Below are 19,678 nucleotides of genomic sequence, written 5' to 3'. Positions count from 1 at the left end.
AGGCTGTCTTCATTTCTTTTCATTCTTTTTTCTTTAGTCTGTTCCGCAGCAGTGAATTCCACCATTCTGTCTTCCAGGTCACTTATCCGTTCTTCTGCCTCAGTTATTCTGCTATTGATTCCTTCTAGTGTAGTTTTCATTTCAGTTATTGTATCGGTCATCTCTGTTTGTTTGTTCTTTAATTCTTCTAGGTCTTTGTTAATCATTTCTTGCATCTTCTCAATCTTTGCCTCCATTCTTATTCCGAGGTCCTGGATCTTCTTCACTATCAGTATTCTGAATTCTTTCTCTGGAAGGTTGCCTATCTCCACTTCATTTAGTTGTTTTTCTGGGGTTTTTTCTTGTTCCTTCATCTGGTACATAGCCCTCTGCCTTTTCATCGTCTCTATCTTTCTGTAACTGTGGTTTTTGGTCCACAGGCTGCAGGATTGTAGTTTTTCTTGCTTTTGTTGTCTGCCCTCTGGTGTTTGAGGCTATCTAAGAGGCTTGATAGGAGGCTCTGGTGGTGGGTAGAGCTCGCGGTGGCTTTTCTTGTTGCGGAGAACAGGCTTTAAGGCGCCCAGGCTTCAGTAGTTGCAGCACTCGGGTTCAGTAGTTGCGGCACGTGGGCCCTAGAGCGCAGGCTCAGTAGTTGTGGTGCATGGGCTTCGTTGCTCTGCGTCATGTGAGATCTTTGCTTACCAGGGATTGAACCCATGTCCCCTGCATTGGCAGGCAGATTCTTAAACACTGTGCCACCAGGGACGTCCAGATATTCCTGTTTTGTTACTCTTATGGGATTTCTAGTTTCATACCATTGTGATCAGAAAAGATACTTGAAACTATTTCAGACTTTTTAAATTTGTTAAGACTTGATTGTGGCCTAACATATTATCTATTCTGGAGAATGGTGTGTGTGTACTTGAAATGAATGTGTATGTGCTGCTGTTGGATGAAATGTTTTGTATATGTCTGTAAGGACCATATGGTCCATAGTGCTGTTCAAGTCATGTTTGTTGATTGATTTTCCGGCTGGGTGTTCTATCCATTATTGTAACTGGGTTATTGAAGTCCCTTACTATTCGTGTACTGCAATCAATTTCTCCATTTAATTTCGATATTTCCTTTAGAGCTTTCTGTGCTCTGATGCTGGATGCATATATAATTGTTATATCCTCCTGTTGAGTTGACTCTTTTATTATCATATAGAAACCTTCTTTGTCTATACAATTTTTGACTTAATGCCTATTTTGTCTGTTATGCATATAGGAACTCTCACTTTGTTTTGGTTGCCATTTGCATGGAGTATCTTTTTCCATCCCTTCACTTTGAGCCTATATGTGTCTTTTAATCTAAAATGAGTCTCTTGTAGACAGCATAAGGTTGGATATTGTTTTTGTATCCATTCAGCCACTCTATGCCTTTTGATTGGGAAGATTAATCCATTTATATTAAACTAATTATCGATCAGTAAGGACATACTACTGCTCTTTTGTTAATTGCCTTATGTGTGTTTTGCAGCTGTTTTGTCCTCTTTCTCTGTAGCTTTATTTCATTGTTGTTTGATTATTTTTCTGTAGTGATTTACTTTGATCCTTTTCTCTTTATCTTTTGTTTATTTATAATAGGCCTTTTCTTTGTGGTTAGCTGAAGGCTACATAGAAACCTTGTAGTTCTAAACATCTATTCTTTTACTCCCACCCAAACTTTGTGTCCTTATAGTCAATTTCCTTCTTTTTATATTGTTAACAAATTTTAACTTTTATCTCAGGGTGAAAGTACTTTATACAGCACCATTACAGTGTTATTATGCTATATTTGTGTGTGTGTGTATGAGTTTACCATTGAAATTTATGCTTTTGTTTGCTTTTGCATTTCTGTTCACATGTTTTCATTTCAAAGTGATCTCCCTTAAGCATTTCTTATAAGGCAGGTCTAGTAGTGATGAACTCACTTTGATTTTGTTGACTTTATCTCTCCTTTATTTTTAAAGCATAATTTTGCTAGGTATGGTCATTTTTGCTCACAGGTTTTTTTTTTTTTTTCAGTACTTTGACGATATCATCCAACTCTCTCCTGGCCTGTAAGGTTTCTGCTGAGAAATTCACAAATTGTTTTCTGGGAGTTCCTTCATACGTGCCCAGTCACTTTTCTCTTGTTCCTTTCAATATTCTCTCTTTGTACTTCACATTTAACAAGTTGATGATAGCGTGATTGTGTGTAGTCTTCTTTGTGTTGATCCTATATTGAGCCCTTTGATCTTACTTCTACTGCTACACTATTTATTTTCTAGATATCTTATATCCTTTTTGTTCTTCAGTTCCTTCATTATTACATTCTTTTGTGGTTGATGTGTTTCCCAGTTTACCATTTTGATTCTCTTCTTATTTCTTTTCTATATATTTGTGAGGTAATTTTCTTAGTGCTTATCCTAGGGGTTAAAGTAAACATCTTAGTTTTATGAAAAAACAGATTTGAAGTAATAACATTTTCATTTAATAATAACACAAATTCTGCTTATTTACATCCCGCATCCTCGTTTACACTGCACTTGTCACAAATGGCATCCTTATGTATTGTGTGCCCGTTAATAGCCTTATAATAACTATTTTATATATTTGTCTTTTAAATCACATTTTGAAAAGAGGCGTTACAAACCCTAACTGCAAATGTGTTGGCCTTTTAAACTTAGTGTAGTTACCTTTACCATTGTTCTTTAATTCTTCATATAGTTTCAAGTTGCATTTCATTTCAGCCTGAAGGATTCCTTTAACAGTTCTTATTGAGCAGATGTACTAGTAATGAACTTCATCAGTGTTTCTTTATATGAATGTCTTAATTTTCCTTTATTTAAAAAAAATCTGGTAAAATATACATAACGTAAAATTTATCATCTTAACAATTTAAGAGTGCAGGCCAGAGGCATGAAATATATTTACACTGCTGTGCTATATTACCATCATCCATCCACAGAACTTTTCATCTTGCAAAACTATAATAGTCTGTACTCATGAAACAACAACTCTCCATTTCCCTTGCCCCCTCACCCCTGGAAACCACCATTGTACTTTCTGTCTCTGTGAATTTGATTACTCTATGTATTTCATATAAGTGGGATCATACAGTATTTGTCCTCTTGTGACTGGCTTATTTTACTTAGCGTAATGCCTGAAGGTTGATCGATGTTGTAGCATGTGTCAGAATTCCCTTCCTTTTTAAGACTGAATATTGATTTGTTGTTTGTATAGGCCACATTTTGTATATCCCTTCATCCCTCAATGGACCCTTGAGTTTTTTCACCTTTTGCCTATAGTGAATAATTCTGCTATGAACATGGTGAACACATAACTCTTTGAGTTCATAATTTCAATTCTTTTTGAGTATTTAATAGGAACTCGAATTATGGGATCATATGGTAATTCTATTTTTAATGTTTTGAGGAACGACCATACTGTTTTCCTTTCTGCGTGCACCATTTTCCATACCCACCAACAGTGTACAAGTGTATACATACTACTGGATATTAACCTTATCAGCTCTAGGATTTGCAAATATTTTCTCCCATTCAGCAGGTTCGTTTTATTTTTGGATGAAAGAAGTATTTTTAAATTTTGAATACCTAGTTTATCTATTTCTTTTATTACCTCCACTTTTGGCGTCATATTCAAGAACTCTTTGCCAAATTTCATGTCATGGTTTTCTTCCCAGAACTTTCTTCTAAGAGTTTTATAGTTTTAGGTCTCACATTTAGGTCTTTGATTCACTGAGTTACTTTCTGTATGTGGTGTAAGGTAAGGGTCTACCGTCATTCTTTTGAATGTGGATATTGTTTTTCCAGTACCATTTGTTGAAATCGCTATCCTTTCCCCATTGGGTGGTCTTGGCACTCCTGTTGAAAATCATTTGGTGATGTATATACGGGTTTACTTCTGGGTTTCTATTTTGTTCCACTGGCCTATTCTCCGTCGTGTATGTGTGTTTATGCCAGTAGTATTTTGATTACTGTTGTTGTGTAGTAGGTTTCAAAATCAAGAAATTTGAAACTTCCAATTTTGTTCTTTTTACACATTATTTTGACTATTCAGGCCCTTTAAATTCCATATGAACTTTAGGATGAATTTTACTACTTCTGAGAAAACCTCACTGTGATGTTTAAAGAGATTGCTTTTAATCCGTACATCCCTTTAAGTCGTGTTGACATATTAACAACATTAAGTCCTCCAATCTGTGAACACAAGATGCCTTTACATTTATTGGTGTCTTCATTAATTTCCTTCAGCAACGTTTTCTAGTTTTCAATGTACATATCTTTTGTCCCGCTGGTTAAGTTTTTCCTCATCTTTTACTATATTTCATGATATTTTAAATGGTATTTTTTTTTAACTTTCCTTTTCAAACTTTTCATTCTTAGTGTATAGAGAAACAACTGATTTTTGAGTGTTGATTTTGTATCTGGCAAATTTTCTAAATTCATTTATTAATTCTAACAGGTTTTTTTTGGTGCATGTGTGTTGTCTCTGAACAAATATAATTTTATTTCTTCCTTTCCGATTTAGATGCCTTTTATTCTTTTTTCTTGCCTTATTTATTTGGCTAGGAATTCCAGTAATTTGCTGAATGGAAGTGGTGACAACAGGCATCCTTCCTTTGTTCCTGATCTTAGGGAGAAAGATTTCACCACTGAATATAATAGCTGTTGGTTTTCTATCTGTGACCTTTGTTATGTTGAAGTCATCAACTTGTATTCTTGGTTTGTTGAGTTTTTTTTTTTTTTAATCATAAAATGGCATTGAATTTTGTCAAATGTTTTTTCTGCATCAATTAAGATGATCACATGGAGTTTAGTCCCTTCAATCTGTTTATGTGCTATACTACATTGACTGATTTTCATATGTTGAACCAACCTTGCCTTGCAAGAATAAATCCCATTTGGTCATGATGTATAATCCTTATAATGGGCTGTTCTGTCTCTTATTATCGCCACCTGTGATCAGGATGGTGCTGTTTTACCAAACATTCTTTTCACATTAACAGGTTTAAAAATTGCTCACTATCAAAGTATTTCTTCAAGTCATCCTTTTAGAAATTAGATTTCCCCACAAATGCAGAGCTTTGGATTCCAGCATATAATTTATCAAATTCTTTTTTCATACTTGAAATAATCACAAGAGTTGGTGGATGCCACATTTCTGAAGCCCTGACATTAAGGAACTAAGCTGAAAGGATATTTCCCAGGCTTAGGGTTTCAGGAAATTGCAGGTGGAGTAATGTCAACAATTCACAGGACTCTGATATAGATCACTAGTTTTCATTCTCCCAAATAGAAAAACTCGCCATGTGACCCTTCGTTGGCTGCTCTAGTAGAGCAATTTGAATTTTGCTGACCTAAAGTAAGTGAACAGTTTATACAAGCTTTAAGTATTGGTCATTTGAAAGAATTCTCTTGTTTCTGAGTATCGTGCCTTTTATGTTTCTAATGATACTTGCTTGGAATTCCTAAAAAGTATAATTATTTTTACTTTGGAAAGTGCTGAAGTATAGAGTACAGTATAGGATAGGTATGTGGTATGAGGTTTGTTATTTAATTTCCTTAATTTAGGGTTGTTAACAATTTTCCTGAATCAAACCATTTCATTTGTATACTGCCTTTGTCATGATTTTGGAAATGTACTCTATGTCTTATTGTCATTATTATTCATGAAATTCTTTAGGAATTTACATTCTTTCTTCGGTTGGGCTGTGCAAATGGGAAACCACTTTTCTTCCTGCCATATACAAATTTATCCAGCCCACCAGAGATATGTAAAACTGCATGAGATTTTTTCAAAGAGAAAAGTTAATACACATCTTTCTTTTTTTATTTCCACAGTTACCTGAACCATAACCATTTTATTTTGAGGGATGATTAGTGTACTGAAGGAGAGTGATGATGACAACTGCTTTTCTTGCTGAACTTGAGAAAATAAAAAAAATAAAGAGGTGAAGAACAGGTTAATGAGGTAAGATTATATTTTTATTTGTTATTTCCGTGCTACTGAACCTCAGTATTAAAAATACTTCAGGTTAAACATTATCTTCCTTATGATAGCAATTATACTGCCCTTGAGAATGTTTTACTATACCTTTAGAGCTATGAATCTGAGATTGTAAGTCTCCATGTCATGATAGGAGTTACTCATCTGTACTTTTGTCCAACTCTCCCATTTTTCTGCCATGTTGCCTATTTTTCATTAATTTGCAAGAGTTGTTTATATATTCTTTCAATGAGCTGTTTGATACTTACAGCGTAAACTGCTGATCACTTTTTTTGTGGTGGTTTATGATAAACAAAGTATTCCATTTTAAGTTCTTAAACATCAATATTCTCTTTAAAGCTTAGGGCTATTTATTCATTGTTTTGGTGACACATTACAATTTTATTTCATTTTCTTACTTTTAAAGTTGAGGTAAAATTCATACAACATTACATAAAATTCAAACAAAACAAACCATTTTAAAGCAAACAATTCAGGGGCATCTAGTATTTTCACAATGTTGTGCAAACACTGTCTCTATCAAAACATTCAACACATATTCATCGCCCCAAAAGAAAACCCCATACTCACTGAGGAGTTACTCCCCACCCCCCTTATTGTTAGGGCTGAATAATATTCCATTGTATGCTTACAATGGATAAACACCACAATTTGTTTATCCATTCGTGTGTTGATGGACATTTGGGTTAACTTTTTGATTATTGTGAGTAGTGCTGCTATGAACATTCAATAAGTTTTTGTGTAGACAGATGTTTTAAGTAATCTTGGGTATACACATAAGAGTGGAATTGCAGGGTCATGTGGTAACTTCATGCTTTCCAAGTTGGCTGCACTATTCTACATTTCCACTACCAATGAATGAGGATTCCAATTTGTCCACATTTTTGCCAACACTCGATACTGTCTGCCTTTTTAATATATCCATCCATATAGGTGTAAAGTGCTATCACATTGGGTTTTTTTTTAACATCTTTATTGGAGTATAATTGCTTCACAATGGTGTGTTAGCTTCTGCTTTGTAACAAAGTGAATCAGCTATACATAAACATATATCCCCATATCTCCTCCCTCTTGCGTCTCCCTCCCACACTCCCTCTCCCACCCCTCTAGGTGGTCACAAAGCACTGAGCTGATCTCCCTGTGCTGTGCGGCTGCTTCCCACTAGCTATCTATTTTACATTTGGTAGTATATATAAGTCCATGCCACTCTCTGACTTTGTCCCAGCTTACCCTTCCCCCTCCCCTTGTCCTGAAGTCCATTCTCTACGTCTGCGTCTTTATTCCTGTCCTGCCTCTAGGTTCTTCAGAACTTTTTTTTTTTTTTTAGATTCCATACATATGTTAGCATACAGTATTTGTTTGTCTCTTTCTGACTTACTTCACTCTGTATGACAGACTCTAGGTACATCCACCTCACTGCAGATAACTCAGTTTTGTTTCTTTTTATGGCTGAGTAATATTCCATTGTATATATGTGCCACATCTTTATCCATTCATCTGTCGATGGACACTTAGGTTGCTTCCATGTCCTGGCTATTGTAAATAGAGCTGCAATGAACATTGTGGTACATGACTCTTTTTGAATTATAGTTTTCTCAGGGTATATGCCCAGTAGTGGGATTGCTGAGTCATATGGTAGTTCTATTGTTAGTTTTTTAAGGAACCTCCATATTGTTCTCCATAGTGGCTGTATCAATTTACATTCCCACCAACAGTGCAAGAGGGTTCCCTTTTCTCCACACCCTCTCCAGCATTCATTGTTTGTACATATTTTGATGATGGCCATTCTGACCAGTGTGAGGTGATACCTTATTGTAGTTTTGATTTGCATTTCTCTAATGATTAGTGATGTTGAGCATCATTTCATGTGTTTGTTGGCAATCTGTATATCTTCTTTGGAGAAATGTCTATTTAGGTCTTCTGCCCATTTTTGGATTGGGTTGTTTGTTTTTTTGTTATTGAGCTGCATGAGCTGCTTGTGTATTTTGGAGATTAATCCTTTGTCAGTTGCTTCATTTGAAAATATTTTCTCCCATTCTGAGGGTTGTCTTTTCGTCTTGTTTATGGTCTCCTTTGCTGTGCAAAAGTTTTTAAGTTTCATTAGGTCCCATTTGTTTATTTTGGTTTTTATTTCCATTTCTCTAGGAGCTGGATCAAAAAGGATCTTGCTGTGATTTATGTCATAGAGTGTTCTGCCTACGTTTTCCTCTAAGAGTTTGATAGTGTCTCACCTTACATTTAGCTCTTTAATCCATTTTGAGTTTATTTTTTTGTATGGTGTTAGGGAGTGTTCTAATTTCATTCTTTTCCATGTAGCTGTCCATTTTTCCCAGCACCACTTATTGAAGAGGCTGTCTTTTCTCCATTGTATATTCTTGCCTCCTTTATCAAAAATAAGGTGACCATAGGTGTGTGGGTTTATCTCTGGGCTTTTTATCCTGTTCCATTGATCTATATTTCTGCTTTTGTTCCAGTACCATATTGTCTTGATTACTGTAGCTTTGTAGTATAGTCTGAAGTCCAGGAGCCTGATTCCTCCAGCTCCGTTTTTCTTTCTCAAGATTGCTTTGGCTATTTGGGGTCTTTTGTGTTTGTATACAAATTGTGCAATTTTTTGTTCTAGTTCTGTGAAAAATGCCATTGGTAGTTTGATAAGGATTGCTTTGCATCTGTAGATTGCTTTGGTCATTATAGTCATTTTCACAATGTTGATTCTTCCATTTCAAGAACATGCTATATCTCTCCATCTGTTTGTATCATCTTTAATCAGTGTCTTATAGTTTTCTGCATACAGGTCTTTTGTCTCCTTAGGTAGGTTTATTACTAGGTATTTTATTCTTTTTGTTGCAGTGGTAAATGGGAGTGTTTCCTTGAGTTGTCTTTCAGATTTTTCATCATTAGTGTATAGGAATGCAAGAGATTTCTGTGCATTCATTTTGTATCCTGCTACTTTACCAAATTCATTGATTAGCTCTAGTAGTTTTCTGGTAGCATCTTTAGGATTCTCTATGTGTAGTATCCTGTCATCTGCAAACAGAGACAGTTTTACTTCTTCTTTTCTGATTTGGAGTCCTTTTATTTCTTTTTCTTCTCTGATTGCTGTGGCTAAATCTTCCAAAACTATGTTGAATAATAGTCGTGAGAGTGGACAACCTTGTCTTGTTCCTGATCTTAGAGGAAATGCTTTCAGTTTTTCACCATTGAGAATGATGTTGGCTGTGCGTTTGTCATATATGGCCTTTATTATGTTGAAGTCAGTTCCCTGTATGCCTACTTTCTGGAGGGTTTTTATCATAAATGGGTGTTGAATTTTGTCCAAAGCTTTTTCTGAATCTATTGAGGTGATCATATGGTTTTTCTCTTTCAATTTGTTTATATGGTTTATCACATTGATTGACTTGCATATATTGAAGAATCCTTGCATTCCTGGGATAAACCCCACTTGATCATGGTGTATGATCCTTTTAATGTGCTGTTGGATTCTGTTTGCTAGTATTTTTTTAAAAAATAAATGTATTTATTTATAGTTGGATGTGTTGGGTCTTTGTTGCTGTGCTCAGGCTTTTCTCTAGTTGTGGCGAGGGGGTCTACTTTTCGCTGCGATGCGCGGGCTTCTCAGTGTGGTGGCTTCTCTTGTTGTGGAGCGCAGGCTCTAGGTGTGCGGGCTTCAGTAGTTGTGGCTCGCGGGCTCTAGAGTGCAGGCTCACTGGTTGTGGCACATGGGCTTAGTTGCTCTCCATCATGTGGGATCTTCCCGGACCAGGGCTTGAACCCACGTCTCCTGCACTGGCAGGCAGATTCTCAACCACTGTGCCACCATGGAAGCCCTGTTTGCTAGTATTCTGTTGAGGATTTTTGCATCTATGTTCATCAGTGTCATATTGGTTTTTAAATTATTTATTTCCTTGGGACTTCCCTGGTGACACAGTGGTAAAGAATCTGCCTGCCAATGCAGGGGACGTGGGTTCGAGCCCTGGTCTGGGAAGATCCCACATGCCGCAGAGCAACTAAGCCTGTGCATCACAACTACTGAACCTGCACTCTGGAGCCTGTGAGCCACAACTACTGAGCCTGCGTGCCACAACTACTGAAGCCTGCGTGCCTAGAGCCTGTGCTCTGCAACGATAAGCCACCACAATGAGAAGCCTGTGCACCTCAGCGAAGTGTAGCCCCCGCTCGCCGCAACTAGAGAAAGCCTGCACACAGCAACGAAGACCCAATGCAGCCAAAATTAAATAATATGTGAATAAAATTTGTATTTCCGTAATGTCTGCTGTGGTTGAGAATCTTTTCATGTGCTTATTGGCCATTTGTATACCTTCTTTGGAGAAATGTCGACTCAGATCCTTAGCCCATTTTAAATTGGATTATTTATTTGTTATTGATTTGTAAGAGAGTTCTTTATATATTCCAGATACACATCCCTAAGATACAGGATTTGAAAAAAATTCCTATTGTGTGCATTTTCTTTTATCTTTCTTGATAGTGTCTTTTGAAACCCAAAGCTTTTACTTTTGTTTGATGAAGTACAATTTATCAATTTTTTTCTTTGGTTGCTTGTGCTTTAGTTGTCCTATTTAAGAAAACAGTGCCCAATCTGAAGATTTACATCTGTTTTCTCAAAGCTTTATAGTTTTACTTCTTACATTTATGCCTATGATCTATTAATTTGTGTGTATGCCATGAGATAAGGGTCCAACTTCATTCTTTTGCATGTGGCTATTCAATTGTTCTTAGCACTATTTGCCCATTGAATTTTCTTGGCACCCTTGTTGAAAACCAATTGACCATAAATGTATGAATTTTTTCTGGACACTTAATTCTATTTCATTTATCTCTATGTCTATTCTTATGCCAATACCACAGAATCTTCATTACTGTAGCTTTATGGTATATTTTGAAATGTGGTAATGTGGAGTCCTCCAACTTTTTGGGTCCTTGAGACTGGCCCTTCCTCTCTGAATGGTCTCAGCACTCTTGTCAAAAATCAATTGATCCTATATGTGAGGGCTTATTTCTGGGTTGTCTATTCTGTTCCATATATATATATATATATATATATATATATATATATATATATATATATATCTTTATGCCAGTACCACACTGTTTTGATTATTGTAACTTTTTAGTATATTTTGAAATCAGGGATGGTGATTTCTCTAGTTTTGGTCTTCTTTTTCAAGATTTTTTTGGCTATTTAGGGTCCCTTGAGATTTCATATGAATTTTATTTCTGCAAAAACCTCTGTTGGGTTTTTGACAGGGATTGCATAAAATCTATAGATCTCTTTGGCAAGCATTTACCTATTAACAACATTAAAATTTTCAATTCATGAAAATAGCGTGTCTTTCCATTTATTTGTGTCTTCTTTAATTTCTTTCATCAATATTTTATAGTTTCAGTGTACTAGTCCTTCACCTCCTTAATTAGGTGTATTTCTAAATATTTTACTATTTTTGGTGCTATTTATTGTAAGTGGAATTGTTTCTCAATTATCTTTCAAATTGTTCATTGTTAGTGTAGAGAAATCTGATTTTTGTGTTGATTTTTTATCCTGCAACTTCACTGAACTTATTTAATGGTTTCCTTTGCTGTGCAAAACTTTTAAGTTTAATTAGGTCCCATTTATTTCTTTGTGCTTTTATTTCCATTCCTCTAGGAGAGGGATCTAAAAAAATATAGCTGTGATTTATGTCAAAGAGTGTTCTGCCTATGTTTTCCTCTAGGACTTTTATAGTATCCAGTCTTATGTTTAGGTTTTTGATCTGTTTTGAGCTTATTTTTGTATATGGTGTTAGAGAATGTTCTAATTTCATTCTTTTACATGTAGCTGTCCAGTTTTCCCAGCACCTCTTGTTGAGCAGACTGCCTTTTCTCCACTGTATATTCTTGCCTCCCATGTCATAGATTAATTGATCATAAGTGCATGGGTTTATTTCCGGGCTTTCTATCCTGTTCCATTGATCTATATGTCTGTTTTTTGTGCCAGTACCATACTGTTTTGATTGCTGTAGCTTTTCTGAAGTCAGGTAGTGTCATTCCTCCAGCTCTGTTCTTTCTCAAGATTGCTTTGGCTATTCAGGATCTTTTGTGTTTCCAGAGATGTTAAAATTTTTTTTGTTCTAGTTGTGTAAAAAATGCCATTGGTAATGTGATAGGGATTGCATTGAATCTGTAGCTTTCCTTGGGTAGTATGGTCATTTTAATAATATTGATTCTTCCAATCCAAGAACAGTAGATCTTTCCATTTGTTTGTGTCATCTTCAATTTCTTTCATCAGCATCTTATAGTTTTTGGAGTACAGGTCTTTTGCCTCCTTAGGTAGGTTTATTCCTAGGTATTTTATTCTTTTTGATGCAATAGTAAATGGGATTGTTTCCTTAATTTCTCTTTCTGGTATTTTATTGTTAGTGTATAGGAATGCAACAGATTTTTGTATATTAATTTTGTATCCAGCACTTTACCGCTGAGGTCTAGTTTTCTGGCTGTGTCTTTAGGATTTTTTATGTATAGCATCATGTCATCTGCAGACAGCGACAGTTTGACTTCTTCTTTTTCCAATTTGGATTCCTTTTATTTCTTTTTCTTCTCTGATTGCTGTGACTAGGACTTCCAATACTATATTGAATAAAATTGGCAAGAGTGGGCATCCTTGTCTTGTTCCTGAAGTTAGAGGGAATGCTTTCAGTTTTTCACTGTTGAGTATGATGTTAGCTGTGGGTTTGTCATATACGACCTTTATTATGTTGAGGTATATTCCCTCTATGCCCACTTTCTGAAGAGTTTTTTATCATAAGTGGTTGTTGAATTTTGTCAATTTTTTTCTGCATCTTTTGAGATGATCATATGGGTTTTATTCTTGAATTTGTTAATGTGGTGTGTCACATTGATTGATTTGTGGATATTGAAAAATCTTTGAATCTCTGGGATAAATCCCACTTGATCATGATGTATGATCATTTTAATGTATTGTTGGAGTTGGTTTGCTAGTATTCCATTGAGGATTTTTGCATCTATGTTCATCAGTGATATGGGCTTGTAATTTTCTTTTTTTGTGACATCGTTGTCTGGTTTTTGCTATCAGGGCGATGGTAGCCTCATAGAATGAGTTGGGAAGGGTTTCTTCCTCTGCAATTTTTGGGAATAGTTTCAGAAGGATATCTGTGAAGTCTTCTCTAAATGTTTGGTAAACTTCACCTGTGAAGCCACCTAGTCCTGAACTATTGCTTGGTGGGAGTTTTTAAATTACTGATTTAATTTTATTACTGGTGATTGCTCTGTTCATATTTTCTATTTCTTCCTGGTTCAGTCTTGGGAGATTGTACCTTTCTAAGAATGTGTCCATTTCTTCTAGGTTGTCCATTTTATTGGCATATATTGAATAGTTGCCTGTAGTAGTGTCTTATGGTCCTTTGTACTTCTGTGTATTTTTCATTTCTAATTTTATTGATTTGGGCCCTCTCCCTTTTTTTTCCTGATAGGTCTGGCTAAAGATTTGTCAGTGTGTTTAACTTTTCAAAGAACCAGCTTTTAGTTTTATTAATCTTTTCTATTGTTTTTTTAGTCTCATTTATATCTGCTCTGACCTTTATGATTTCTTTCTTTGTACTAACTTTGGATTTTGTTTGTTCTTTCTCTAGTTGCTTTAGTTGTAACATAAGGTTGTTTATTTGACATTTTTCTTGTTTGCTGAGGTAAGTTTGTATCAGTATAAGCTTCCCTCTTAGAACTGCTTTTGCTGTGTCCCATAGGTTTTGGATCATCATGTTTTCATTTTCATTTGTCTCTAGGTATTTTTTGACTTCCTCTTTGATTTCTTCAGTGATCCATTGGTTGTTTATTAGCATGTCATTTAGCCTTCACATGTTTGTGTTTTTTGCAGTTTCTTTGCTTATAGTTGATTTCTAGCCTCATAGTGTTGTGGTCAGTAAAGATGCTTGATATGATTTCAGTTTTCTTAAATTTACCAAGGCTTGCTTGGTGGCCCAGCATGTGATCTATCCTGGAGAATGTTTCATGTGCACTTGAAAAGAATGTGTATCCTGCTGCTTTTGGATGGAATGCTCTATAAATATCAATTAAGTCTGTGTGGTCTCATGTGTCAGTTTCCTTTAGTACATTCACAATATTGTGCAACCAGTACCTATAAGTTCCAAAACATTTTCATCACCTCAAAAAACACCACATACCCACTGCACAGTCACTTCCATTCTCCCCTATTCTAACTCCTCATAACCATCCATCTTCTGTGTCTATATGTTTACCTATGGATATTTCATATAAATGGAATTGTAAACTACATCATCTTTTGTGTATGACTTCTTTCATTTAGCATAGCTTTTATTTTTATTTATTGATTTATTTTGTTTATTTTTATTTTTGGCTGCGTTGGGTCTTTGTTGTTGTGCATGGGCTTTTCTCTAGTTGTGGCGAGTGGGGGCTACTCTTTGTTGCAATGCACGGGCTTCTCATTGTGGTGGCTTCTCTTGTTGTGGAGCATGGGCTCTAGGCATGCAGGCTTCAGTAGTTGTGGTGCACAGGCTTAGTTGCATCCATGGCATGTGGGATCTTCCTGCACCAGGGCTCGAACCCGTGTCCCTGCATCGGCAGGTGGATTCTTAACCGCTGCACCACCAGGGAAGGCCCTAGCTAGCTTTTAACTATTCACCCACATTGTAGCATTTATGAGTACTTCATTCCTTTTTATGGCTGAATAACATTTCATTGTATGTATATATTACAATTTGTTTATCCACTTATCTGTTGATGGACATTTGGGTTGTTTCCATCTTTTGGCTATTATAAATAATACTGCTGTAAAGATCTGTGCTCAGGTTTTTGTTTGAACCCCTGTCTACAATTAGTTGGAGTCTATAGTTAGGAATGGAATTGCTGGGTTGTATGGAGTTCTGTTTTTAACTTTTCAAGGAACTGTCAAACTGTTTTTACACAATGACTGAACCATTTTCTACTCCCTACAGCAATGTACAAAGGTTCCAATTTCTGCACATCCTTACCAACACTTGTTATTTTTTTCTTTCTTTTTTTAAAAATTTTAGCCATCCTAGCGCGTGTGAAGTGGTATCTCACTGTGGTTTTCATTTCCATTTTCCTAATGACTAATGATGTTGAACAGTTTTCATGTTGGAGAAATGTCTATTCAAGTCTTTTGCCCCCTTTTTAATAGAGTTGCTTTTTGTTGTTGAGTTATGAAAGTTATTTATATATTCTGGATACCAAATACTTATCAGGTATGTGATTTGCAAATATTTCCTTCTATTCTATAAGGTTATCTTTTCACCTTTTTTTTTTCAAGAATAAGCATTTAATACTTAGTTATTATTAATGATACTCCATTTTTTTTAATATTAATTAATTTATTTATTTAGGCTGTGTTGGGTCTTCGTTTCTGTGTGAGGGCTTTCACTAGTTGCGGCAAGTGGGGGCCACTCTTCATCACGGTGCTCTTTTCACCTTTTGATAATCTCATTTGGTGCACAAAAGTTTTTAATTTTGATGAAGTCCAATTTTTTCATCCTCAATAATATTAACAGCTGATTTCTCATCGGAAACCATGGAGGCCAGATGCAGTAGTATTGCAGGAAAATGGGGCATAAGAGGATGGTCGGGTCTCAGGTGAGTTCCTGGGATGGGCTGCCAAGAAAGGGTCCCTGGCTTCACGCAGGAAAGAATTCAAGAGCAAGCCATCGTAAAGTGAAAGTGAGTTTATCTAAAGTGATACACCTTCAACAGACAGAACGCAGGCCATCTAAGAAAGTGAGAGTGGCCCCGAGGTATGGGATTGTTAGTTTTATGGGCTGGGTAATTTCATAGACTAACAAGTGGGAGGATTATTCCAACTGTTTTGAGGAAGAGGCAGGGATTTCCATGACATGGGCCACTGCCCACTTTTTGGCTTTTTATGGTCAGTCTTGGAACTGTCATGGCACCTGTGGGTGTGTCACTTAGCATGCTAATGTATTACAATGAGCATATAATGAGGCTCAAGGTCTACTGGAAGTTGAACCTTTTGCCATCTTGGACCTAATCAGTTCTAACCATGTTTTGTCGTATCCCATTCTTCTCAATGGCTATGTCATTCTTTTAATGGTTGTGCCCTGCCTCCTTCCATCTTGTCTCAGTATGAGGATATATTCAAGTGCTGAGAGGAAAGAAAGCTTGTCAAATGAAGTATTCTATATCCAACAAAACTATCCTTCAAAGATGAAGAAAAATTAACATATTTTGAGCTATACAAAAACAAAGAATTCATTGGTAACAGACCTACCTCACTAAAGGGGTGACATTAGCAAAAATGTCAGAGTAGATAGTTCCAGGGGCCTACCCCTCAATAGAAACACTGAAAAACCGAGTAAAAGTGATAAGAATCAACTTAGTCAGAATTGTTGAAAACAGGTTTATAGCAACCAAGAGAAGGCTGACTCAAGAGAAAGTCAACTTTAAAATGGTAGGAAAGCATTGCAACATTTTTACTTGTACTTGACCTACACCCTTCATCAGCTTGGCAGCGGTCTTGAGAAAAGAAGCTTTCATTCCCAGCGTGGGACCCTGGTCCCTGGTTCTAGAGGGAGCAGAGAAGCCCTTATTTGCAAAGAATTGTGTTTGTCTGCTTTGACCTGTCTTGGATACTACCTGAAAGACTGGTAGAAGGTGCCTGTCTGTTTCATCTAATTTGGAATTCTCTCAGGCCAAAAAATTGACTACACAGATGGCATTCCTCAGAAACATTGTAAGGCAAATGAACAAACTTCTTCAGCCCAGGGCAAAGGATTACAGTTGAGGAAAATAATAAATACGCAAAAGCCTGGGAAGAAAAGCTAGGGAAAGACTTCCTTTGGGACATTAGGGCTTTCAAAAGTGCCTGTGTATAGTGGGTAATTTGGAAAGACATGCATATAACCTAGGCGTGGCACATGCTCAGAAAAGACCTGAGAAGATTCTGAGCTTTCATCTCTGGCTGATCTCTAGGCTCAGCACAAACAGGAAGTGAAGGTGAAGGCAGAGTTGTAATTGGCCTGGCTATGCAATAAAGGAGTGCCTAAACACGGAATCAATCTGAGAAAACTGGGAGAAGTTTTTATTTTCCTCTTTTTATTCTTAGGCATTAGGGGACTTTTAGCTTCCTAGCAACTTTTCAAACCCTTATGAACATCTCATTACCCAGTTTTTCCTTTTACACTATTTGGCTGGTCTATTGTTTGCCCCCACTATTATTCACTGCCTCAGGTCACTGCAAATGTAAACAATTGCCTGTAATTGTTCTTGACAAACACCCCCAAAGAAGGCTTTTCACACTGAGCTCTAAGGTCAAATAAAGTTAGTCCTCAAAGCAGGGTTCCCAGGGAACCACTGGTCAGATCATGTCATGATAATTCTCTGGTAATGGAGCTTTGAAAAATCTCCAAACTTGTTCTGATCCTTCCAGTGGCTGGCAGGCTGCTGCTTTTCACTGTGATTGGGGGCTGTTAGTTTTCAAAGCTACCATGGATCTGGAGAGTGGAGGATGGAACTTGTGCAAGTTAAAACACAACAAAACAAACTTAAAAGTTTTTGCACAGCAAAGGAAAACATAAACAGAACAAAAAAGACAAGCTATGGACTGGGAGAAAATATTTGCAAATGATGAGACTGACAAGGGCTTAATTTCCAAAATCCACAAATGGCTCCTACAACTCAATAACAAAAAAACAAGCAACCCAATCAAAAACTGGGCAGCAGATCTAACTAGATATTTCTCCAAAGAAGACATACAGATGGCCAACAGGCACATGAAAAGATGCTCAACATCATTAATTATTAGAGAAATGCAAATCAAAACTACAATCACCTCACACCAGTCAGAATAGCCATCATTAAAAAGTCTACCAATATAAATGCTGGAAAGGTTTTGAAGAAAAGGGAAACCTCCTACACTGCTGGTGGGAATGTAAATTGGTACAGCCACTATGTAAAACAATATGGAGGTTCCTTAAAATACTAAAAATAGAGTTACCATATGATCCAGCAATCCCATTCTTGGGCATATATACAGAGAAAACTCTAATTCGAAAAGATGCATGCACCTCAATGTTCATACCAGTACTATTTACAATAGCCGAGACATGGGAGCGACCTAAATGCCCATCGACAGATGAATGGATAAAGATGTGGTATGTATGTATATGTATATATATTGATTAACCAAGATGGCGGAGTAGAAGGACGTGCTCTCACTCCCTCTTGCGAGAACACCAGAATCACAACTGGCTGCTGGAGAATCATCGACAGGAAGACACTGGACTTCACCAAGGAGGATACCCCACGTCCAAGGACAGAGGAGAAGCCACAGTGAGACGGTAGGAGGGGTGCAATCAGAGTACAATCAAATCCCATAACTGCTGGGTGGGTGACTCACAGACTGGTGAACACTTATACCACAGAAGTCCACCCACTGGAGTGAAGGTTCTGAGCCCCACGTCGGGCTTCCCAAACTGGGGGTCCGGCAACGGGAGGAGGTATTCATAGAGAATCAGACTTTGAAGCCTAGTGGGAATTGATTGCAGGACTTTGACAGGACTGGGGGAAACAGAGACCCCACTCTTGGAGGGCGCACACAGAATAGTGTGCGCATTGGGACCCAGGGGAAGGAGCAGTGACCCTGGGGGAGACTGAACCAGACCTACCTGCTAGTGTTGGAGGGTCTCCTGCAGGGGTGGGGGCTGGCTCTGTTTCACCGTGGGGACAAGGACACTGGCAGAGGAGGTTCTGGGAAGTACTCCTTGGCGTGAGCCCTCCCAGAGTCTGCCATTAGCCCCACCAAAGAGCCCAGGTAGGCTCCAGTGTTGGGTTGCCTCAGGCAAAACAACCAACAGGGAGGGAACCCAGCCCCACTCATCAACAGTCAAGTGGATTAAAGTTTTACGGAGCTCTGTCCGCCACAGCAACAGTCAGCTCTACCCACCACCAGAGCCTCCCATCAAGCCTCTTTAGATAGCCTCAACCACCAGAGGGCAGACAGCAGAAGCAAGAAAAACTACAGTCTTACAGCCAGTGGAACAAAAACCACATTTACAGAAAGACAGACAAGATGAAAAGGCAGAGGGCTATATACCAGATGAAGGAACAAGAAAAGACCCCAGAGAAACAACTAAATGAAGTGGAGACAGGCAACCTTCCAGAAAAAGAATTCAGAATAATGATAGTGAAGATGATCCAGGACCTCGGAATAAGAATGGAGGCAAAGATTGAGAAGATGCAAGAAATGATTAACAAAGACCGAGAAGAATTAAAGAACAAACAAACAGAGATGACCGATACAATAACTGAAATGAAAACTACACTAGAAGGAATCAGTAGCAGAATAACTGAGGCAGAAGAACGGATAAGTGACCTGGAAGACAGAATGGTGGAATTCACTGCTGTGGAACAGACTAAAGAAAAAAGAATGGAAAGAAATGAAGACAGCCTAAGAGACCTCTGGGACAACATTAAATGCAACAACATTCACATTATAGGGGTCCCAGAAGGAGAAGAGAGAGAGGAAGGACCAGAGAAGATATTTGAAGAGATTATAGTTGAAAACTTCCCTAACATGGGAAAGGAAATAGCCACCCAAGTCCAGGAAGCGCAGAGAGTCCCATACAGGATAAACCCAAGGAGAA

This window comes from Balaenoptera physalus (genome assembly GCF_965194825.1).
Source record: "Balaenoptera physalus genome assembly, chromosome: 7".
Taxonomy (NCBI): Eukaryota; Metazoa; Chordata; class Mammalia; order Artiodactyla; family Balaenopteridae; genus Balaenoptera; species Balaenoptera physalus.
Note: the sequence above shows the minus strand (reverse complement) of the source record.